The 8,776-nt window shown below is 49.7% G+C and overlaps 1 long non-coding RNA gene across 1 annotated transcript; it reads left to right on the top strand.

Moving 5' to 3' along the window:
- Positions 1-4,136, top strand: LOC116956953 (uncharacterized). Its single transcript, XR_004405062.2, has 3 exons — positions 1-92; positions 1,314-1,547; positions 2,984-4,136. It is a non-coding gene; the product is annotated as an uncharacterized LOC116956953 (long non-coding RNA).
- Positions 4,137-8,776: the final 4,640 nt, after the last annotated feature.

Below are 8,776 nucleotides of genomic sequence, written 5' to 3'. Positions count from 1 at the left end.
AGCTCAGAGTCAAGAAGGAGGGAAGAGAGGAGAAGAGGAACGCGGCGGCGTCACGGACACGGACGCTCAGGGACGACTACCGGCGCGTGGAGGTACAGAGAGAGATGGCAGCCGCACAAATTCCTCTTCTGGTTTGCCTAAAGAATCGTATTTCATTAAACCTCGCTCTTGTTATACTCTTTGGTTCTTTCGGTAAAGTCACGTAGGTAGAAAACAAAATAGATCACGACGTTTCGATCGCAATTCTTATTATTGACGAGCACTGCCCCACGCGTCGGCGTGGGATACAACTTCGGTGAATTGCAAGCGGTGTGGATTTCAAGCGAATCGTATCCCAATGACAATTCGCTTGCTGCCTACTTTCAATCAAGACAATGAACGACATCACACTGTAACGAAGCAAAGTGTGAGTTCGTAGCTGTGTTTGTCTGTCAGTACTTTTTTAAATCTCATTTTTTGAGCGCATAACTTTTATGAAACGTTAATCTTCAATGAAATGTATTGCTTTTGTGTATTTTCACACATCAGGAAAAAAGAATGTGGGAAACATTACAACCGGTTTAGGATGGCCCCATTTGCAACACGTTTACTACGTGAATAGAGGCCACCACGGTGATGACACAGAAACTTCATTTATGACGCAACTTCCAACTTGACATCAGTTTTGGTTTGGGGGGCAGAATCGATCTACGCTGGATGATGCGTTGGCGACTTGCCCTGTTGATTTCTTTATTGATCACAACCACGATGCTTGCTATGGAATGTTGCAATTCCTCCTTCCTGGCTCCCACAAATCTGAATCGGACCAACTTAGCCTGAGTGTAAGGAAGAGTGGACGTGAGTATTGCCTTCGAAATCAGCATTGTTTGACTCTTTTAGCACATTTTAATTTAAAACCATCGAGCAATGTGACGTGTATTTGACCTTTGACACACTTTTCTGGGAATGTCCTCGGCAAGAGAATTGTTTCAGTTTAATTGGCATTTTCTTCCCATGCACCGTTTGGTAGATCCAGAGTGGGACGAACAGACAGACAGATGCGAGTGATATCCATGAAGATGTTTTTCATTTTCACCAGATAGACACTCAGCATCGTGTAGGTATAGAAAGACGTATTTTCTGTAATCTCCTTGAATAGGATATTTTATATCCCATTCTCATTCTTCCTGTGCTTTACATGTTCACGAGCTCCCAAAACACACGTCGCTCACCTCCGTGTACATAATCGAGGTAAGGTAACAATCATTGCCTGTACGACGCCACATTGCTTCTTTACTAACAAGTGACTCAACAACTCGGCACTGTCTGTGCAGGAGTCTCTGCGTGGGACCAAGGCGCGGATCAGCCGAGAGTTTGAGCGCCGGAGGGAGCAGCTGAGGGAGGAGGAGAGGGAGGCACTGGAGCGCGTGGACGAGGAGGGCCGCTCCGTGCTGTCCCGCATCCAGGCGGACATCGCTCGCTACGAGAGCAGAGCACACGGCCTGGAGCAGGAGATCAACCAGCTGCTCGCCGCTCTCGCCGTGCAGGACCCCCTCTCCTTCCTGCAGGTGGCACCACCTCCATTCACTCGCCAGGGTGGCTAGGAGATGTTAACTACCTCGCCTGGTATGCAGGAGGTCGTGGGTTTGATAAGAACCCTGACGTCTGCTGCTGTATATTCGGAGTTTGCATCTCTCTCTCTCTCTCTTCTCGTGGATGCGTGGATTTTTGCAGGAGGTCGTGGGTTTGATAACAACCCTGACGTCTGCTGCTGTATATTCGGAGTTTGCATCTCTCTCTCTCTCTTCTCGTGGATGCGTGGATTTTTTCCGGGTCCTCTGGTTTTCCCTCCACATTTAGAATCGACATCACGCGTTTAGAGTATTTTGCTGCTATAAATGTACACACGATAAGCTACTTTCTTGAGTTATAATTTGTGGCAAGGTTACTTCTGAAGTAGAGCTATATAGCTCAGTGGCCTTACCTGGTAAGGTATAAAAAGTAGTTTATAGTTTATACTCACAGCCTTGGTTTATCAGAAGAGGATTTATCTACAACCAGCAGAGGTGCACCGCCCTGTGAGACGTTCACATTGTTGGCAAACTTATTTCAGTGTTTTCACGATCTGGGAGAAAGCGGCGGTGTCCATAAATAGACGCGCGTTTGCTTTCGTGTGACATTCAGACCTGAACTTGTCCAGTACAACATCGCCATTTACCTGGCCTGCTAGGCAGGAGGTCGTGGGTTTGTACCCAACCCTGACAATGCCTGCTGTAAATTTTGAGTCTGCGTCTCTCTCTCTCTCTGATCGCGTAGATTTTTTCAGGTCCTCTTGTTTTTCACTCCATTTAGAAACAACATCATGCATTCAGAGTATGTGGCTGCTATTATAAATGTCCACATAAGCCAGTTAGTTGAGCTATCATTTGTGATAGCCAGCTCGCTACTGAACAAGAGTTAAAAAACACGAGTTGTTGAACATCACTTAACCATTTGTTTAGCTGCTAGACTAAACCTGCTAGGAGTGGCTTTGTCATTTGTTGGGGTCCGTGTCCAGTCAAAGGAATCCTGTTATTGATGAAAAAAGAATAATAGGTATTCTATGTTTTGAATTAAAGCTTTCGTGACTGCAGGAATCAATATCCTATGGTTCTTTCGGTGAAGTAACGTAGATTGAAAATAAATAAATAGACAGATAATAAAATAATAATTAAAATATATATAAATATCAAAAATATTAAGAATATAAAAAACTCACGAAGTTCGATTGAAACACAAGCATATGAATCCCTGCAGTCACGAAAGCTTTAAGTCAAAATTTAATAAGAATAGGCTTAACAGTACAAAGGCACACAGATAACTCTGTTTTTCACCATTCTCTGTTTGCAGGTATTTGTTAATTCCTTGATGTCGCACTCCACTAAATAGCAGGCGACTGTGTGGAGGTTTGGGCATCTGTTTATGATGTCAATGTAAATGTGAAATGCGGGTTTGTGTTTTTCAGGATCCCGTAAATGAGAGACTCAGGTCAGTACCAACCCAGACTCAAACTCGAGCTCTGTCTGCAACCTGGTGGACAAATCAGCAAACGGTCGTGATGTGAGTCCTAATAAACCCAATTGTATGCAGTTGTATCCCGTGTGGTAAATTGCATCCCGTACGGGCAGTCCTCGGGTTACGCACACAATTTGTTCCTGAGACTCATTCGTAAGTTGAACGGTTCGTAAGTCGGAATACAATAACGCACCCTATTTAAATGCCGACACGGTTATGAAATGTGTTGCGCTTCAACACAGAGGGAAGCATTGTTAGATTAATAATAAAGAATAAATGTTGTACATTTGCATCTAACAATGTAAAACAATATACTGTATAGTAAATTAAACATAATATAACATAATATGAATAGAAAGCAAACTTTGTTTTCACTTACATGTAGTCGGTAGAGGCGCAATTAGTCACCACAACAAACAGGGCACGCATGTACACACAAAGACAAAGACACCACAACGACAACAATCCCCCCGTGTAGCCTTCACAGGATGTTTGGGGCAAGTTCTCTCAGCGAGCAGCGCCTAAGATGGCCGCCACTGTGGCACACGAGGGGGTGGGTGGCCAGCGTCACGGCCCGCTGCTTTTGTCTCCCCGTTGGCGATGTCCACGCACCACACCAGGTACTGGTGTTGGCCGTGAGCAAGAATCGAACTCTGGTCGTCGCTTTCGTAGCGCAGCGCCGTCACCGCTACACTACCACTCCCCACACCAATACCAATACCCGCCATTCGCCACTAAGTGACGGTGATGTTACCACGGCGCCTGTGCCAGGCCAAGTGCACTTTGAGGTCACGTGAAATGTCGAAGGCTCGCTGACAGGAGGTCTCGGGACAGACCCAGGTGCTATGGGTTGGCTGACAGAGATGACTGGTTGATGCAACAGCTGTACCCCACACACTTTTACACACCCACAATGTTCACACACACGCACAATGTTAACACACACGCACAATGTCCGTACACACACACAATGTCCGTACACACGCAAACACTCCCGGCACGAGGCGGACTCATTACATATGGCGGAGGATCGCTCCTCTGAACAAAATAGTTGCACGGTTCAGTTTGCAGCTGCGAGTTTGCATTTTAAGCCAAAGTTATTTTTTGACTTCATGGGAGCTGGTTTTTAAGTATGGGCGTTCACAAGTCGAGGGTTGCCTGGTTTGTCCATTTGCAGAGAGACATGGGCCCTCAATAGACTCTGTGTGTCCTGTGCTATGAGTGGTCAACCACGTTATGTATGCTGATGATTTGGTAATTGCTGCTCATTCAGAGGAGGAGTTGCAGACGCTGCTTTTGAAACTGGACCGTGCCACTCAGAGGTGGAGCCTTACCATCAGCCCCACCAAAACTAAGCACCTGCCTGGGTATTTTGTACCATCGGACACTCCACCCCCACAACTCCCAATCAGTGATGGGGCAGTTGTGGAGAGAGTGGAGAGTCTCCCATACCTGGGCAGTGTGCTCATGTCCGGCTCCAGTTTAACAGCAGAGGTCTCACTCCAAATCAGTCGAGCAGCAATATATTTTCATCGGGTGCGTAACGATATGTGGAAGATACCTGGTCTGTCGCTCTGCACGAAGCTTCAGATCTTCTCGGCCATGGTCATTCCCTCCCTTCTCTACGCTTGTGAAACGTGGACATTTAGGCTGGCCTGCCTACGGTCCATCCTGGATTTAACCAGGCTGGATTGTTTGAGGAGCTCACAAATCCTTGAAAGATCTGGGCAAAGTCCAATTGATGAGCTCCTCCGGCAGGCAAGGCTGTGGTTGGCTGGATCATGTAGCCCGCATGCCCATCCACCGCATGCCTAAACAGCTTTTGTTCGGCCGGATAGAGGGGTCTAAACGGGCGCACCACGGGCTAGAGAAGAGATGGAGTGATGTGGTACAGGAGGACGTGGAGCTGAGTGGACTTTCCGATGACCGGTACCAGCGGTGTCAAGATTGGCCTCTGTGGAGGAGGCTCGTGAAGGACGCTATTGGACAGTTGGAGGCAGTCGACCTCCAACAACAACAGAGGGCGGAGGAACGACGCTCACAACAACGAGCGGAGCGCCAGGTGACTAAAGCACAGCAAGGTGGTACAGTAGAGGGCACAGGTGGTGCATCAGCCAGTCATCTCAGTCATCTCAATCAGTCGACCTGTGGCACCAGGGTCTGCCCCATGACCTCCTGCCAGCGGGCGTTCAACACTTCACGTGGCCTCAGGGTGCACGTCACCACCACTTAAAGGCGAATGGCGGTTTTTGGGTAGAGAGACATGGACCCTCATTAGACTCTGTGTGTGTCCTGTGCTGTGAGTGCAGGAGGAGCTCCGTCTCCCAGGAGACTCAGGATGACCCAGCCCCCGTCTCCCATGGTCTGAACCTCGCAAAAGTCATCTCAGTGGGTGGCGTCCAAACTAAGCTTCTGTCTTTTCTCGGTACGTCCTTCTGCCACGACGATCTTCGTTAGGCTCCATTACAGACTCCAGATTGCCTACAAATCCTACCCATTTGGAGGGCCTCCTTTATTTTACCCAGGCTTGAGGGCATTAATGCAGCGTGACCCCTTTGGCAAGGGAGACCTGCGTGCATTTTGGTCATGAAACGGGCACCGATGTGCTGGGTGAAAGATTGTCAACAACACGAAGGGTCTCACTCATCAGGAGTTGCAAACAACAACAGCAACGTGACAGTGCGTTACTTGAGAGCAAAAGGGCGACTTTGTAAGCTACGGACGAAGCACGTTCCAGTCCCGTCACGCTCATTTAGACGCTGACCATCACGCGTGGGTGCAGTGGGTTCACGGTTGGTTGAGGAAAGAAGCTGCTACGTGAGAATTAAGACGAACGAGAGCCAAATGATAAGTACCTTATTCTACTTAGGGCGCTAACTGCGGGAAAATTGGGATTAAACTGTTCAAGTAAAACGAAGTGCAGGATGGAGACAGCAGCTGTTTCATAATCGCGAAGGCAGCCTTCACAACCAGGACTTTAAAAAGTGCAACGGAATGTAAATGATTGACTGTGTCTCAGAGTTTCAGTGCAAGATCCTAATTTTTCTCCGGGTCCTCCGGTTTTTTTCCCTCCACGTTTAGACATCTGGATTTAGGGTATTTGGCTGCTATACATTTCCACGTGAAAAAGCACTTTGATGAGCAATCAGCACGTGTGGCCAGGTCGCTTCTACGCAGTGCAGTGTGCATACCGCTACATTAACGCTGCTCACACTCATTCACCCACTCACTCACCTACGCACACCCCCCACTCACTGATACACAATGTGTGTGTGTGGATGTGAGAGTGTGCGAGGCTGTGACACACAATGTCTGTGTGTGGGTGTGAGAGTGTGCGAGGCTGTGACACACAATGTCTGTGTGTGGGTGTGAGAGTGTGCAAAGCTGTGACATACAATGTCTGTGTGTGGATGTGAGAGTGTGCAAGGCTGTGACACACAATGTCTGTGTGTGGGTGTGAGAGTGTGCGAGGCTGTGACACACAATGTGTGTGTGTGGGTGTGAGAGTGTGCGAGGCTGTGACACATAATTTCTGTGTGTGGGTGTGAGAGTGTGCGAGGCTGTGACACACATTGGCTGTGTGTGGGTGTGAAAGTGTGCGAGGCTATGACACAATGTCTGTGTGTGGATGTGAGAGTGTGCGAGGCTGTGACACACAATGTCTGTGTGTGGGTGTGAGAGTGTGCGAGGCTGTGACACACAATGTATGTGTGTGTGGGTTTGAGAGTGTGCGAGTCTGTGACACACAATGTCTGTGCGTGGATGTGAGAGTGTGCGAGGCTGTTACATATAATGTCTGTGTGTGGGTGTGAGAGTATGCGAGGCTGTGACACACAATGTCTGTGTGTGGGTGTGAGAGTGTGCGAGGCTGTGACACACAATGTCTGTGTGTGTGGGTGTGAGAGTGTGCGAGGCTGTGACACACAATGTCTGTGTGTGGGTCTGAGAGTGTGCGAGGCTGTGAGACACAATGTCTGTGTGTGGGTCTGAGAGTGTGCGAGGCTGTGAGACACAATGTCTGTGTGTGGGTGTGAGAGTGTGCGAGGATGTGACACACAATGTCTGTGTGTGGGTGTGAGAGTGTGCGAGGCTGTGACACACAATGTTTGTGTATGGGTGTGAGAGTGTGCGAGGCTGTGACACACAATGTCTGTGTGTGGATGTGACAGTGTGCGAGGCTGTGACACACAATGTCTGTGTGTGGATGTGAGAGTGTGCGAGGCTGTGACACACAATGTCTGTGTGTGGATGTGACAGTGTGCGAGGCTGTGACACACAATGTCTGTGTGTAGGTGTGAGAGTGTGCGAGGCTGTCCGGCAAAACAACCCCCTACCTCCTCGCGGTGCCGGACGGGCAACTCTGTCGTGGACAGCGCTGTGGGGGGAGATCCAATTTTGATTGGCTCCTCCCCTCATGGCATATGTGTCCACCACAGGGGCTAAACGGGGGCTCTGGACGGGTGCGAGGGTCTGGTAACCCCTCCACCTTCAATTAATTACCACGAAACCACGAATTAAACTGAAATATGTAACAACTAAGCTTGTGCCGGAGGCCCCGGGGGGCCAGGCGTCTATGACGTCTCCTGGCCAAACCCCAATTGGCGGAGCCAGGAGATTGAATACCTACCCTCGGGGCTACTCCAGAAACAACGAAAAGCCACTACGGGTGGCCACGTGGAATGTTCGAACGCTCACTGCAGAGGAGAGGCTGCCACTCCTCTGTCGGGAGCTGGACCGGTACCGCCTGGATCTATGCAGCATTCAGGAGGTCCGGTGGACCGGCTCTGGCTCCTGCCACCATGAGGGGTGGACAGTCCTCTACTCGGGGCAGCAGACTGCCAAACAACAGGGTGTGGGTCTTCTTTTGAACAAAAGAATGAAGGGGGCGTGGGAGCGTGGCGGTGAGGTGTGGGAAGCTGTAAGCCCCAGGCTACTTTGGGCTCGCCTTCCCATCAACCGGAGGCGAGGAATGGTGGTCGTGGTTACTTATGCCCCCACCGAAGATGAACATCCGTGGAGGGATGCAGGCAAAGCCGATGAGTCAGATGCCTTCTATGACCTCCTGTCACAGGTGCTGGCTAAAGTGACCCCTCGGGATAGAGTCATCATGTTGGGTGACTTCAATGCCCGAGTTGGTCATGATACTGGCACCTGGTCTGGAGTGATTGGAGGGCATGGGCCAGATCAGCTCAATAACAACGGTAGGAGGCTGCTAGATTTTTGTGCAGCCCATGGGCTTGTAATTACCAACACGCTGTTCCGGCATCGGCGCATCCACACAACATCATGGATGCATGCCGGGTCTAAGCAAGAACATCTGCTGGACTACATAGTGACGGACCAGCGAATGCGAGCCCATGTCCTTGACACCAGGACCTACCGTGGAGCTGATCTGCCCTCTGACCATCGACTAGTCATCTGTAAGATGCGCCTGCCATTCTTCCACTCCGGTGGTGGGTGTACACCCAGGACCCCATTCCAACCTAAAGTGGCCTGGTCTCAGTTATCTGATGAAAGTTGCAAGCGAGAATTTCATCATCGCTTGCGGCTGGGATTGGCATCGTCCCCGACTCCTCCTGATGTCGAGGGTAAATGGGCGAGGTTTAGGACTGTGACTCATGCAGCTGCAATGGCTGCTTTGGGTACGCGGTCCAGACCTCCCCAGACACCCTGGATGACAGAGGAGTTGTTCAGGATGGTTGAGAAAAAGCGACAGGCCCACTGTCATCGGCTACAGAATCCC

This window comes from Petromyzon marinus, chromosome 68 (assembly GCF_048934315.1).
Source record: "Petromyzon marinus isolate PM22_M1 ecotype Great Lakes invasive population chromosome 68, UKy_Petmar_22M1.pri1.0, whole genome shotgun sequence".
NCBI classification, from domain to species: domain Eukaryota; kingdom Metazoa; phylum Chordata; class Hyperoartia; order Petromyzontiformes; family Petromyzontidae; genus Petromyzon; species Petromyzon marinus.
The sequence above is the reverse complement of the archived record's forward strand: the minus strand, read 5'-3'. Positions and strand labels throughout refer to the sequence as shown.